The sequence below is a fragment of the Papio anubis genome, chromosome 7, assembly GCF_008728515.1.
Source record: "Papio anubis isolate 15944 chromosome 7, Panubis1.0, whole genome shotgun sequence".
In the NCBI taxonomy this organism is placed as follows: domain Eukaryota; kingdom Metazoa; phylum Chordata; class Mammalia; order Primates; family Cercopithecidae; genus Papio; species Papio anubis.
Genome location: NC_044982.1, coordinates 158,427,816 through 158,442,735, shown reverse-complemented (window position 1 = coordinate 158,442,735; position 14,920 = coordinate 158,427,816). Strand labels below are relative to the sequence as shown.

The window sequence follows — 14,920 nt, the reverse complement described above, 5'->3', positions numbered from 1 at the left end:
TCCGCATGAGCTTATCGTATATTTAGGAAACCCCATTAATCTCAGCCCATAAAATCTCCTTAAGCTGATAAAGCAAATCCTCATAAAGTCTCAGATACAAAATTACTTGCAAAAAACAAAGCATTCTTTTATACACCAGTAGCAGACAAACAGTGAGCCATAAATCAAGGAATGAACTTCCATTCACAATTACCAAAGAGAATAAAATTAGGAATCCAACTTACAAGGATGTAAAGGACCCTCTTCAAGGAGAACTTCACAAACCAATGGTCAAAGGAAATAAAAGAGGACACAAACAAATGGAAGAACATACCATGCCTAAGGGATAGGAAGAACTGTATTACAGTGAAAATGGCCACGCCAAGGTAATTTTATAGACCAATGCCAACTCAACATACCAATGAGTTTCTTTTCACAGAATTGAAAACCGTTTAAAGTTCATGGCGGGAAACCAAAAGAGCCTGCATCTCCAAGATGTCCCTAAGTCAAAAGAACAAAGCTGGAGGCATCATGCTACCTGACTTCGTTATACTAAGGCTACAGTACAAAACAGTACGGCATCAAAATTAAAACAGAGATATAGACCAATGGAACAGAACAGAGTCCTCAGAAATAACACACCGCCACCCGGATCTTGACAAACCTGAGGCAAGAAATGGAAAGGATTCCTCATTTAATAAATGGTGCTGGGAAATTGGCTAGCCGCAAGTAGAAAGCTGAAACTGGATCCTTTCCTTACTCCTCATGAAATGACTCAAGATGCATTGGTATATTGTCGTTAGACCTAATACCATAAAACCCTAGAGGAAAACCTTAGGGTAGTACCATTCAGGACATAGGTATAAGCAAAGACTTTATGTCTAAAACACCAAAAGCAACGGCAGCAAAGCCAAATTGACAAAGGGATCTAATTAAACTAAAAAGTTTCTGCACAGCAAAAAGAAACTAACATCAGAGGAATAGGCAACCCATACAGAATGGGAGAAAATTTTTGCAATCTACTCATCTGACAAAGGGCTAACATCCATAGAACCTACAAAGAACTCAAAACAAATTCTGGCAAGAAAAAACAACCCTCATCAAAAGTGGGCAAAAGGATATGAACAGACATTTCAAAAGAAGACATTCACAGCCAACAGACATGAAAAGATGCTCTTCAACACTACCATCAGAGAAATGCAAATCAAAAACCACACGAGATACCATCTCACACCAAAGTTAGAATTTAACATCATTAAAAGTCAGGAAACAACAGGTGCTGGAGAGGATGTGAGAAATAGAACACTTTACACTGTTGGCGGGATTGTAAACTAGCTCAACCATTATGGAAAACAAAAGGCGATTCTCTCAAGGATCTAGAACTAGATGTACCATATGACCCAGCTATCCCATTACTGGGTATGTATTCAAAGGATTTTAAATCATGCTGCTATAAAGACACATGCACACGCATGTTTATTATGCACTATTCACACAGCAAAGACTTGAATCAACCCAAATGTCCATCAGTGACAGACTGGATTAAGCAAATGTGGCACATATACATCTCATGGAATACTATGCAGCCATAAAAGGATGTGAGTTTGTGTCCTTTGTAGGGACATGTATTGAAACCATCATTCTTAGCAAACTATCACAACAGAAAACCAAACACCGCGATGTTCTCACTCATAGGTGGAACTGGAACAACAGATCACCTGGACTCGGGAAGGGAACATCACACACCGGGCCTATCTTGGGAGGCAGGGGAGTGGATTGCATTTGGAGTTATACCTGATGCAATGACGTGAAGATGGTGTAAGTTAACACCAACATGGCAATGGCATACATATAACAAACCCACATGTTATGCAATACAAAATTCTAGAATCCTAAAGTATAAGAAAAAAAAAAAAAAAAAAAAAGAAACCTGGTATATCACTATAGATTTTACAGCCACTAAAGTGATACTTTGAGAATGCTGGAAGACTTTTAACTTACACATTTGATCCTATTCTAAAAATTAGACTTGGCCAGGCACGGTGGCTGATGTCTGTAATCCCAGCACTTTGGGAGGCTGAAGCGGGCAGATCATGACATCACGAGTTCGAGACCAGCCTGGTTAACAGGGTGAAACCCTGTCTCTACTAAAAATACAAAAAAAATTAGCTGGATGTGGTGATGCGTGCCTGTAGTCTCAGCTACTGGGGAGAATGGCTTGAACCCAGAAAGTGGAGGTTGGAGTGAACTGAGATTGTGCTACTGCACTCCAGCCTGGGTGACAGAGCAAGACCCTGTCTCAGAAAAAAAAGAAAGAAAGAAAGAAAGAAAAAAAAGTCAGAATTAATGAACCAGTTTTAAAAAATCCACTATCCACCAAAAAAAAGAAAGAAAATTAGAAACCTGAATATTCTTATAACGATTAATTGAATTAGTAATTAATGTTCCCAAAAAAGAAATCTTGAGTTTTATATGGTGTAACTGGAGAATTTTACCAGTCAGCTAAAGAAGAATTAACACCAATTTTACAAAATATCTTCTAGAGAGCAGAAGAAGAAACATTCCCCATCATTTTCTTATGAAGCTAATATTACCTGATACCAAAACCAGATAAAGAGAGTATAAAAAAGAAAAACAACAGAGCAGTTTCTTTCGTGAACTTACATCCAAAAATCCTCAACAAATATTAGCAAATAGAATCCTGCAAAGTATAAAAGAATTACACATCATGACCAGGTGGGATTTATTTCTGATATAGAAGGTTGATTTAGCTTTCAAAGTCCATCTGTGTGATCCACCATATTACAAGCAAAAGAAAAAAAAGTCATACAACTATAGCATTTGATGCGAAAATGTGTTTGACAAAATGTAATACTTATTCATGATTTAAAAAAAAAAAAAACCTCTCAGCAAACTAAGAATAGGGAAAACTTCCTTAGCTTGATGCTAAGCATCTACAAAAGGCACACAGGCTACAGCTAGCATCAAACTTGATGTGAAAGACTGAGGACTGGGAACAAGGCGGGGATGTGTGTCTTCACTGTCGCTTTCCATGTCGCAGTGGAGTCCCAGCACCTGCATGTGGCGAGAAGAAGCCACAAAAAGCATGTAAATTGGCAAGAGTAAAATAAGTGTCCCAATTTACAGATAACCTGATTGTCTACATGAAAATCACAAGGAATCTACCAGATACTCCTAGGACTCATGAGTTCAGCAAGGTCTCTGGATAAAAGGTTATCACCCAAATTCAGTTGCATTTGTATATAATAGCAAAAATCATGTGAAAACTAAAATTAAAAATTTAATAGTTTTTATAGTTGCTTCAGAAAATGAAATGCTTAAGTATAAATCTAACAAATAGGTACAGAATCTATTAATATATGCTGAAAATTATAAAATGCAAATGAAAGAAAGCAGAGAAGCCCTAGGTAAATGGAGAGATATATTTGTTCATGGATTGGAAGATTTAACATAGTAAAGATGTCCATTTTTCCTTACTTGATCTGCAGGTTTAATGCAACTCCTACCAAAATCCAGACAAGCTTATTTGAAAATTTCATAGAACAGTACAAGACCTAGAATAGCTGAAACAATTTTGAAAAAGAAGAATGAAATTGGAAGAATTAGTGTGCCTGATTTCAAGCTATATTATATAGCTACATAATCAAGACAGTGTGGTGTATGGCAGAGGAATAGACACATAGATCTGAATGGAGAATCCAGAAATAAACCCATGCAGTTACATCAACCTGTTTTCTGACAAAAGTGCAAGAGTAATTCAATGGAGGAAGAACGCACTGGAACAACTGGGCTTCCACAGACAAAACAAAAACAAAACAACACCCTAGACCAGGGTGTCCAATCTTGGCTTCCCTGGGCCACACTGGAAGACCACACACTGTCTTAGACCACACATAAAATGCACTAATAGTAACGATAACAGATGAGCTAAAAAAAATATGAAAAAAATCTCATAATGTTTTAAGAAAGTTTATGAATTTGTGTTGGGCTGCATTCAAAGCCATCGTGGGCTGCCTGCGGCCTATGGGCCGCCAGTGGGACAAGCTTGCCTGAGACTTTAACCTCACGCCCTATACAAAAATCAACCAAAAATGAAATGTAAAAGAGGTACCGTGTCTGACTTCTCTACACCCATGTGACCCAAGCCACGCCATCATGGACCCCGCTGATGTGGGATATCTTCCAAAGTGGATCAGCAGTCCTGAGCTCCGTGTGTCAGCACGGCCCGGGAGTCCCACGATACACATGGGCGGCTGCCAACACTCCTGAGCTCTGTGTGTCAGCACGGCCCGGGAGTCCCACGATACACATGGGCGGCTGCCAGCGTTAGGAGCTGGGAGAGCCAGTCAATTCATTTCGGTCTTAAGAACATAAAATTCTGAAAATTGCCGTGTTCTACACAGTTTTAGAAATGAGTGGTTTTTGTTGTGACTTGCTTCTTTCTTTGAGGATTTGGAAATAACTAACCAGGATTTCCATGAGGGAGGTAGAAACTCAAACTGGGCTCTGAAAACTGATTAGGAGGCCTCTTCCTTCTGAGAAGAGGTGTTCAGATAAATGCCTGGGCTCCATGATAACAATAATAACAACAGGTCATAATACTAATATTACGTTTTTATATAATTGTGCTTGGTGACAGCCTCTGTGCTTTTGGCTCATTGGGAGAGAGGATTTTCTATTATGGTCAAGGGGACTGCATTTGTTACTTAAAGTCTATTTGATAAATACATGGAATCTTTGGCTGAAGATTATTCCGTGGTCACATAACTATAAAGAAACTGCTTTCTTCACTATGTGCTTCAGAAATATGATGCTATGGGTTGAATTACAGTATTTCCACCATACAACTATGAGCTTACTTCTTCTAATAAAAGTACTAAGAAGTAATAGATTTTAATACCCACTAAGTGTCATATGTGTGATTAATATCTTATTCATCGGCATAAGTATATAATTTGTATGTGTTGGTACTTTGTCTTCCATAGTACTCCCCCAAGTACTACCTGCATTAAAAACTAACCATGTCTTAACTATTGAAAACTCCAGGAAGAACACATAAAACTGCCACTGATAAAAATGATGTAGCTCTATTTCTAATGAATGCTTTGTTTAATTGTTTTGGATTGTTACCCTGTAAAAAGTTTAACATGGGGATTATGCCCTCAGCATTCAGGTTTGTGAATTATGAAACTAGTCTTAGTCATAATCTTAGTTCTCAGATTTAAAAGGTATTGTGATCTGTATGAAATTGATGCTGGAGCAACACACTCCACCATGCTCCACAGGTGCTCTTGGAAGGTTCTGGGCCTGCCCAGAAGCCTTACCTCTTCTTTAATGTATACATATTTTCCCTGTACCGACAACCCACTCCTCAGGAATGGCTCCCTATTTTGTTCAGGTGTTAATAATGTTGGAAAGGTAAACCCTTTGCAGTTGGATGCTCAAGTAAATGCCACTCCCCAGGCACAGTTAAAGTAGGAGAGTCTGAACTATGGACCTCTGGGCATCCCCGCAGCAAGTCCACTCAGGGTCCACAGCAGGTCCAGCTAGGGTGGCCAGTTTGCTGGCACCAGACCGTACAGGGTTGCCCCCGCAGCTGCAGGGAGTCAGAAGCAACAGAACCACCTTTATAAATACCAAAGCTTGGTTAGGGAGCATGGAGAAGAGAAAAGCAAAATTAATCCCTCCCCTTTCCTTTTAAGTGGTTTTTTTCACTTTTAAGATTACAAACATTTTACACGTCCATTGTAACAAGCATACTATACAGTGGTCTATTAAAGACAGTGAATTTACCTTTCCATTCCTTGTTCTCTCTCACCCACCCAAGGTGACTGATATCAATAGCTTGGGGTGTATCCACCCACAGTTTTCTAGCTGCTCTTATAAATGCCTTCAACTATAGAATTATACACCTTTCAAATGACTGCCTTCTAAATGCTCTTTTGACGTATCTGTTTCCTATGGTGAGGATTTTCTTTAATAGTTAGTGGGAAGATAAATAAGCACTTATATTAATGAACAAAAGGCTGACCCAACCAGAACCCTATGGAACTGTGCTGCCCGATATTTGGAAATTACCAAGGTGAGGTAGTTTCATTGTACCTTACTTGCTTATCGAGGTCATAGAAAATGAAACGTCCCTTGCCTTTTAGTGTTTCAAGAAGAGAAAATTTACTCTTAATGACATGTGAAGTCACTTAAAAAATATTAGCTTCTATTTTTAGGATGTTTAGCTATTCTACCTCAAAACAATTTCACTAATTTTATTTCTATTTCACATTTTCTCATTTCTGCTCATGGCAATTGGCTGAATCAGTGGTGCCAGCCAGGACAGATGAATTTAAATCGACCAAGTGCTGTTGCCTTCCAGAGGCGTGGCATGGGTCAGTCATGGCCAAAGTGGCGCTGTGATTTTGAATATGAATGTAGATGCTACCTGTCCAGTCTTAGTAGGATGTGGACTTTAAGATTTTGTGTTTGTTTATTGGTTGGTTGGTTGTAGTTTTGTGTATGGATTTTATTGAAACTATTCTCTCATTCACTCACTCCCAAGGAAACACTGTTATGTGGTATGTCTAGTGGCGTGCTATGCATTTGTTCCACAGACATCAACGAGGTATGGTTTAGGTCGCCTGGCTTCAGTGGGTGTCCTGCTCGTAACTTTTTCTTTTGCCTCATGATACTTTAAATGAGCTGATCTGCCTAGGTAGGAACAAAAGCCCCGGGTACTGTTCGTTTCCTTAGTTGAATCAAAGACAGACTGCAGTGCACTGAAATACAACTGCCTGGGATCACACAAGACAGAGAAAGCCGTGGTAACAAATCAGAGAATTTTCCTCCACTGTTGTCTACATGGAACTATACATTTTTCAAACCTTTTAAAAGAATTGGGAGAACCAGAGGAAACAGATAGAATAATTTGATACTAAATGGCAGACATAAGCCCTAACATGTCAATAATCACTTTTAAGTGTAAATAATCAAAATACACCAATCAAAAAGTAGAGATTGCCAGAGTGGATTAAAACATTGAAAAAATTTCAAATGACAACTATATGCTGTTTACAAGAAGCCCACTAAAATTTAAATAATATAGGTAGGTTGAAAGTAAAAGAATGGAAAAAGATATGCCATGTAAATATTAATTAAAATTTTAAAAATAGGAGAGGCTATGGTAATATTCAATGATGTGAAATTCAGAGTAAAGAAACTATTAGAGATGAAGAGGAACATTACATAATGATAAAAGGATCGATTCACCAGGAAGACACAATGATCCTAAATGTGTATACATCAAGCAACAGAGCCTCAAAATACATGAAGCAAAAACTGATTAAACTGAAAGAAGAAATTTATAAATGTATAATTATACTTGGAAAAGGTATAGTAGTATATACTTGACAATTCTACAGAATTGTCAAGCAGATTTGATCAGCCAATCAGCCAACAAGATCTAGGTTACATGTATGTAATACTCCACCCAGCAACAGCAGAATACACATTTTTCAAGTGCTTATAGAATGTTCATTGAGATATACTGTATCTTGGGTCACAAAACAAATCTCGGAAAATTTAAGGTAACTGAAATCATAAAGAATTTGTTCTGTAGCCATCATGTAATCAGACTAGAAATCATTAACAAGAATGTTTTAGGATGGCGGTTATCAAAAAGCCAAAAGACAACAAATATTGGTGGGGGTATGGAGAAAAGGGAACCTTGTACACTGTTGGTGAAATGTAGGTTGGTGCAGTCATTATGGAAAGCAGTATGCTGATTTTTAACAAAATTAAAAATAGAATTACTATATGACCTCTCTTCTGGGACAAAATGAAATCACCACTTTCTAATGTATATCTGCTTTCCCATGCTCGTTATAGCGTATTCATTTTTTTTTTTTTTTTTTTTTTTGTGAGACAGAGTCTCGCTCTGTCGCCCGGGCTGGAGTGCAGTGGCCGGATCTCAGCTCACTGCAAGCTCCGCCTCCCGGGTTTACGCCATTCTCCTGCCTCAGCCTCCCAAGTAACTGGGACTACAGGCGCCCGCCACCTCGCCCGGCTAGTTTTTTGTATTTTTTAGTAGAGACGGGGTTTCACCATGTTCGCCAGGATGGTCTCGATCTTCTGACCTCGTGATCCACCCGTCTCGGCCTCCCAAAGTGCTGGGATTACAGGCTTGAGCCACCGCGCCCGGCCGCGTATTCATAATAGACAAGATATGGAAACAACGTAAGTGTCTGTGGAAGGACAAATGGATAAATAAACTGTGCTGCATATATACAATGGACTATTACTCAGACTTTAAAAAAGAAGAGATCCTGCCATTTGCCACAACGTTGAACCCGGAGGTTCACAAGTTTGCATGATCTCACTTATATGTGCAATGTATAAAATCAGTCAACTATACAGAAATAGAAAATAAAGCAATGGTTACCAGTGGTGGGTCCTGAGGAGGAAATAGGGATGTGTAGAGGATACAAAGTAGAAATATGTAGGATGAACAAGTTTCTAGACATCTAGTGCATAACATGAGATAATAAAATTGTACTGTTTTTGGCATTCCTTGGAAATGAGTAGATTTTAGCTGCTCTTGCTACAAAAACAAAACAAAGGGTAATTATGTAAGATGATAGATTTGTTAATTTGCTTTACTATAATAACCATTTTATTATCTATATGTATCTCATAACATCACATTATATATATTAAGTATATACAATAAAATTATTTTAAAAATATGCTGAGCAGTCCTGCAGGAAAGAAAGGAAAAAAAGAAGGAATGAAGGGAAGAAAGAAATGAGGAAAGATTTCAAAGGTATCTAAGTTCTTAACTTCCAGAAAATAGAAAAAGCAAGATGAATCCAAAGCAGGCAGAAGGAAGACAATACTAAAGATATGAGCAGAAACTAATGCAAGTGAAAATAGAACCATAGAGAAAATAAATGAAACAAAAAGCTGGATCTTCAAAAAGTCAATACAATTGATAAGGTTTAGCAGGACTGACAAAAATGAAAGGAGAGATGATGCAAATCACCATTATTGGAATGAAATGAGGGATATCACTATAGGTCTGCAGCTACTGAAAAAAAATTTCTTCCAACTACTGAGTTCATGAACATGAAATTACTCAGTGTTCCCCTTTTGAGGCTAGTGCCTCAAAAACTGCCAACTACCAAAACTCTATCAGGGTTCAATGAACAATCTAGCTCTATAGTCTTTAAAGGAATTTAATTTATAATTATAGTAGTCTGCCAAGGAAGTATCCTGGCCTAGATAGTGTCACAAAACAATTCCATACAGTCTCTTCAATTTTACACATTCCTTTTAGAGACGAGAACTAGCACTAGCTAGGCTTTCCAGTAAGATACTGGAGAGAGGTAGAGAAAAAAATCATCCTCGCCATATTCTTAGTCTTAGGGGAAAAGCTTTCAATCTTACCATTAAATATTCCTAGTCTTAGGGGAAAAGCTTTCAGTCTCTTACCATTAAATATGATGTTAGGTGTAGGATTTTGATATATTACTTTTATTATATTGAGAAGTTTCCCTGTATTTCTGGTTTCTTGAGGTGATCTTCATGAATAAGTGTTCAGTGTTGTCAAGGGGCTTGTCGGCATCAGTGGGTAGAATCATATGGTTTTTCTTATTTGACTCATTCATATGGTGATTTACACTGATAGATTTATAAATATTGAACCAGCTATGCATTTGGGGAATGAACCCTCTTTGCTTGTGATGACATTTATGTATTCCTGGATTTAATATTTGTAATGATTTTGGCATATATCTTTATGAAAAACATGGATCTCTAGTTTTCTTTTTTGTAGGATTTTTATTTTTATTTTTTTGGTATTAGGGTAATGCTAGCCTCACCAAATTAACTGGGAAAGTTCTGTCTCATTCATTTTTCTGGGACAGTTTATAGAGTATTGGTATTATTTCTTCCCAATAGATATTTGGTAGAATTTGCCAGTGAAATAATCTGGGCTTTCTTGTTTTTTTCTCTGTGGATGGCATTTAATCACTAATGCAATATCTTCAATAAGTATAATGCTGTTCAGGTTGACTATTTCCTATTGAGTGAGTTTTAGTAGTTTATGTCTTTAAAAGAATTGGTTCATTTCAACTAATTATTAAATTTGTTGATGTAGTTTTATCAACAACTTATCAAATTTGCATAGAATTTTATATAGTATTCCCTTATTCTTTTAATGTTTGTGAGTGATTAGTTATCACCCCTCTTTCATTTCTGATGTTGATAATTTATGTCTTCTTCATTTTTTTTCTTGGTTCAACTGGCAAGAAGTTCATCAATTTTATTGATCTTTTCAAAGAACTAGCTTTTGGTTATGCTGATTTTCTCTATTTTCTTTTCAGTTTCATTGTTTTTTACTCTAATTTTTATAATCTCCTTTCATCTGCTTGTTTGAGGCCTAATTTTCTTTTCATTCTCTAGTTCTCTAAAGTAAGAGCTTAGGAATTTTGATTCTTTTCTAATACATTCGTTTAATGCTACCAGTTTTCCTCTCAGCATTGCTTTAATTTTGACTGACAAATTTTGATCTTTATTTTGTTTTTAATTAGTTCAAATTACTTTTAAATTTCTCCTGAGACTTATTCTGTGATTTATGGGGTTATTGCAGAGTATGTTGTTTAATTTTGAAATATTAATTTGCCAGCTACCTATTAGTCATTTATTTTTATTTTAATTCCATCATAGACTGAGAATACACTTTGTATGATTTCTGTTCTTGTAAGTGTGTTAAGATGTACATTATGGTTCAGTGCATGGTCTATTAAGATGTACATTATGGTCCAGTGCATGGTCTATGCTGCTGAATGTTGCAGGAGACTTGGGAAGAGGGCTTGTTCTGTGGTCGGATGGAGTATTCAATAACTGTCAGTCAGATCAAATTGGTGGATAGTGCTCTCCAGGTCATTTATATCCTTACTGGTTTTCTGCCTGCTTTGTCTGTCAGGTTAGTGATGCAGTAAAATCTACCAAGAATAGTGGATTTCTCCTTTCATTACTATCAGTTTTTCCTTCATTTGTTTTGATACCCTGGTATTTAGGTTTCTGCACATCTAAGATAATTCTGTCTCCTTGGAGAATTGACCCCTTCATTTTGGAAGCACAGTTTCACTGGATGTAGAATTTTAAGTTTTTTTTCTTTGAACAATTTAAATATTTTCCTTCACTCTGTTCTTGCTTGCATAATTTCTGATGAGGCATCCACTGTAATTCCTAAGCTCATACTTCTGTGGATGTGGTGTTCCCCACCCCAACCCATCTGTGGCTTCTATCAAGATATTCCATTTGCCTTTGTTTTTTGCAGTTTGAGTATGATATGTTCAAGTGGGATATTTTTGGTATTTTTCCTGCTTGGTGTTTGATGAGCTTTCTGGATCTGTGCTTTGGTGTCTGTCACTACTTTTGGAAAGTTCTTACCATTATTACTTCAAATATTCCTTCTTCATTTTCTCTTTATTCTCCTACTGGTGTTCAAATGATGCATATGTTATATTAATATATGGATGATATTGCCTCATAGTTCTTGGGTGTTCTATTCCAGTTTTAATTTTTTTCTTTTTCCTCTTTCTGTTTCATTTTGTGAAGTTTCTATTTATTTATGTTAATGTTCACTGATTCTTTCCTCTTCTGTTTTGAGTCTGCTCATGAACTTTTCAAAAGCATTCTTCATTTTGCTCATGCATGTGCTTTTTTAGTATGTGCTTTTGATTCATTTTTAGAATTTTCATTTTGCTTCTTTTGCTCCTATATGTCCTCTGCTTTTTCCCTGAGAGTCCTTAGCATAATCATAGTTACTTCAAATTCACTACTATTCCCAACATTTCTGTCATGTTTGATTCTGGTTCTGATGATGGTTTGTCCTTTCAGACTGTGCTTTTCTTGCCTATTGACGTGCCTTGTACTTTTTTACTGAAATCCAGACATGATGTGTTGGGTAATAGGATCCAAGGTCAGTAGGCCTGTAGGGTGAGGTTTCTCTCTAGACTGCTGGCAGTGGGCTTTGTTTCCTGTGTGCTGTATCTGTAAGTAGCAGAAGTTCACAGCCCTCTGGTGTCCTCGCTTTTGTCTTCCCCTTTGGCTTTGGGTCTCTCCTAGTGCTGTTCTTTAGAGAGCGTCTACGCCTTGTAGCTTTCAGCTGGAACCCGCTGCTGTAGTGGCTGCCTTGGTCCAGGGGCTGTGTATGGGGTGGAGCGAGCATTCTGTACTTTTCTGCTTAAATCTCTCTTGTTGCAAGTCTGCATGTCAGGGCTGTGATCTTCCTAAGTGTTTCTGTCTCTACTCCAATGATAGTTTTACCTGCAACCTCCATTCCCCCGGTGGGATGGATTTTCACAGTTCAGCTCTTGCAGAGTGATTTCCCCAGGAGAGTAGGCCTTTTCATGGAGAAGGTTCTGTGAGTGTTTCACAACAGTTACTTTCCTCACTCCTCGGCCAGGACAAGAGGGGATCTATTTTGGATCCTTACCGTGAGAATCTGGTGGAACACTTGAAGAGAAGTTGTAAAGTGTAGGTTCTCCCTTAAGGCAGGGACGCACAGTGTTTTCTGACTCTCAAGCTAGTCCACAGTCAGCCTCCAGCAAATCATCATTTCGATTCCCATCGTTTTATGGCCCCTGTGGATTCTGCTCCAAGCAAGCAGATCTTTGCAGTGTCTCTCAGGATGAACCCATCTCCCCAGATTTTAGGGTGACAGTATTTTCCTGTGACTTCAGTTCTCTGATGGATTTAGAAAGGTCATTGATTTTCAATTTGTCCAGCTTTTTCTTGTTGTAAAGCAGGAGTGACCACATCCTAGCTCTCAATATATGTATGAGCAGATTCTGGATGCCCTCTTTAATTTCTTTTTTATTTTCCCCTTAACCTTGTATCTTCAGCATTTACTTATTTCATTGATTTTTTTTTTTTTTTTTTTTTTGATCTGGGGTCTCACTCTGTAGCCAGGCTGGGGTACAGTGGCACGATCTCGGCTCACTTCACCCTCCACCTCCCGGGTTCAAGCAATTCTCCTGCCTCAGCTTCCCGAGTAGCTGGGACTACAGGCGCCCCCTTCATCATACCCGCTAATTTTTGTATTTTCAGTAGAGATGGGATTTCACCATGTTGGCCAAGGCTGGTCTTGAACTCCTGAGCTCAAGTGATCTTCCCTCCTCGGCCTTCCAAAGTGTTGGGATTACAAGTGTGAGCCACCGTGCCCAGCCACATTGATTACTTTTTAAAACATAATTTTGTGATGCCTTTATGTCCATTGTGTGGACACCCTATCAGTCAGTCAGCTAACCCCTTATGAGTGATTAACTTGCTAGTTTACAGCACTGTGGTTTGTTTACAGCCTTTTTTCCCCATTCTATTATATTTACAGCTAGCTATCCCTTACAACATGGAAACTTTGTCCTTCAGTTCTAAGAATAAAGTCTAGAAATGTTTCTTTAATTTTCTGTAACACATTTCCTCAGATCTTCCTTTCTAGAATCCCTGCGATTCAGATGACTTCTGGAGGGAATCATTTATTTTGCATGTATTTTCTCCGCTACTTTTCAGCTCTGTTTTCCTAATCATTGGGCCTGTATTTCTTCAACTTCATCTTCCTTTCATTCTATTTGGACTTATCTTATTTTTTTTCCCAACAGTTTTTTTTTTCCTGAACTTTTTTGTCTCTTTACTGTAATAATGATTATCTCTTTGAGATCATTAATAATGATTTATTGTGTATTATTTCTCTGTACATTGTTTCTGTTTCCTCCAAGTTCCCCTTTCTTCCCGTTGTTTTGGTTTCTGTTTTTGTGTTAATTTTTTCTCTTCAGTTCTCTGGTGACCCCCTTTCTGGTCTGGTCATAGACTTACTTGATAGCCATGTATGTGACAAGTGGATCCAAATCATGTCATGACATAGAATACCAAAGAAAGAGTTACTGGATGGCGAATGCAGAAACTGCAGTGGTGTATTGACCCAGGTGGAGGGCTGGGGGTGATGCTCTGGTCTTTGTCCATCAGGGCTTTCATGCCTGTAGAGGATATACACTGTGGAGCTTAAAGGCCTCAGCACAGTCATTACACATTTTAGCAGAGTGCCCCTAACTTCTTCACTGGTCACCCAAGGACCCCAGCTTCCTGCTTTGAGCAATGGGTCTCTTCAGGTATTCACTTTTAAGCAAAATAAGTTTTATTAAAAATTTAGGCCAGGTGTGGTGGCTCACACCTGTAATTCCAGCGCTTTGGGAGGCTGAGACGGGCAGATCACAAGGTCAGGAGATCGAGACCATCCCGGCTAACACGGTGAAACTCCGTCTCTACTAAAAAAAAAATACAAAAATTAGCCGGGCATTGTGGTGGGCGCCTGTAGTCCCAGCTACTCGGGAGGCTGAGCAGGAGAATGGCGTGAACCGAGGAGGCGGAGCTTGCAGTGAGCAGAGATCGCGCCATTGCACTCCAGGCTGGGCGACACAGCGAGACTCTGACTCAAAATAAATAAATAAGTAAAAATTTGAAATCTGACGTAGAACATAGCTTCCTACATGACTGAAGTATGCTAATCTCAGGTGGGGATGTGATACTTCTATAGGGATAAACCTAGGACTGCTTGATTGCCTGGATGCCCTTAGGTGTAATTTGTAGAGGAAAAGGTAGACAAATGCTTGAGTCTTTCCCCTTTACTTACCAGTTTGAGTGATGCTAGGGAACCAGCTCATTATTTTGCAAAAGTGACCAACATATTTAAAAAATACCTTTCTAAAGGCAAAGGATAAACATATTTGATAGATTTCAGTCCATTGCATTTATTCTTACTAAACCTTATTAGATAAGATAAGTTTCTTATCTTTGGCCAGTGGGCAGAAATTAAAATTTATTTCCAAGACCTTTGGATATACTTTCAATAATTTTTAATAGAGTATTT

At 38.2% G+C, this 14,920-nt stretch overlaps 1 protein-coding gene across 2 annotated transcripts in view; it reads left to right on the top strand.

Moving 5' to 3' along the window:
- GABRG3 (gamma-aminobutyric acid type A receptor gamma3 subunit) overlaps positions 1 to 14,920 on the top strand; it is a 556,557-nt gene that overhangs the window by 127,822 nt on the left and 413,815 nt on the right. The gene's annotated exons all lie outside the window — the stretch shown is intronic.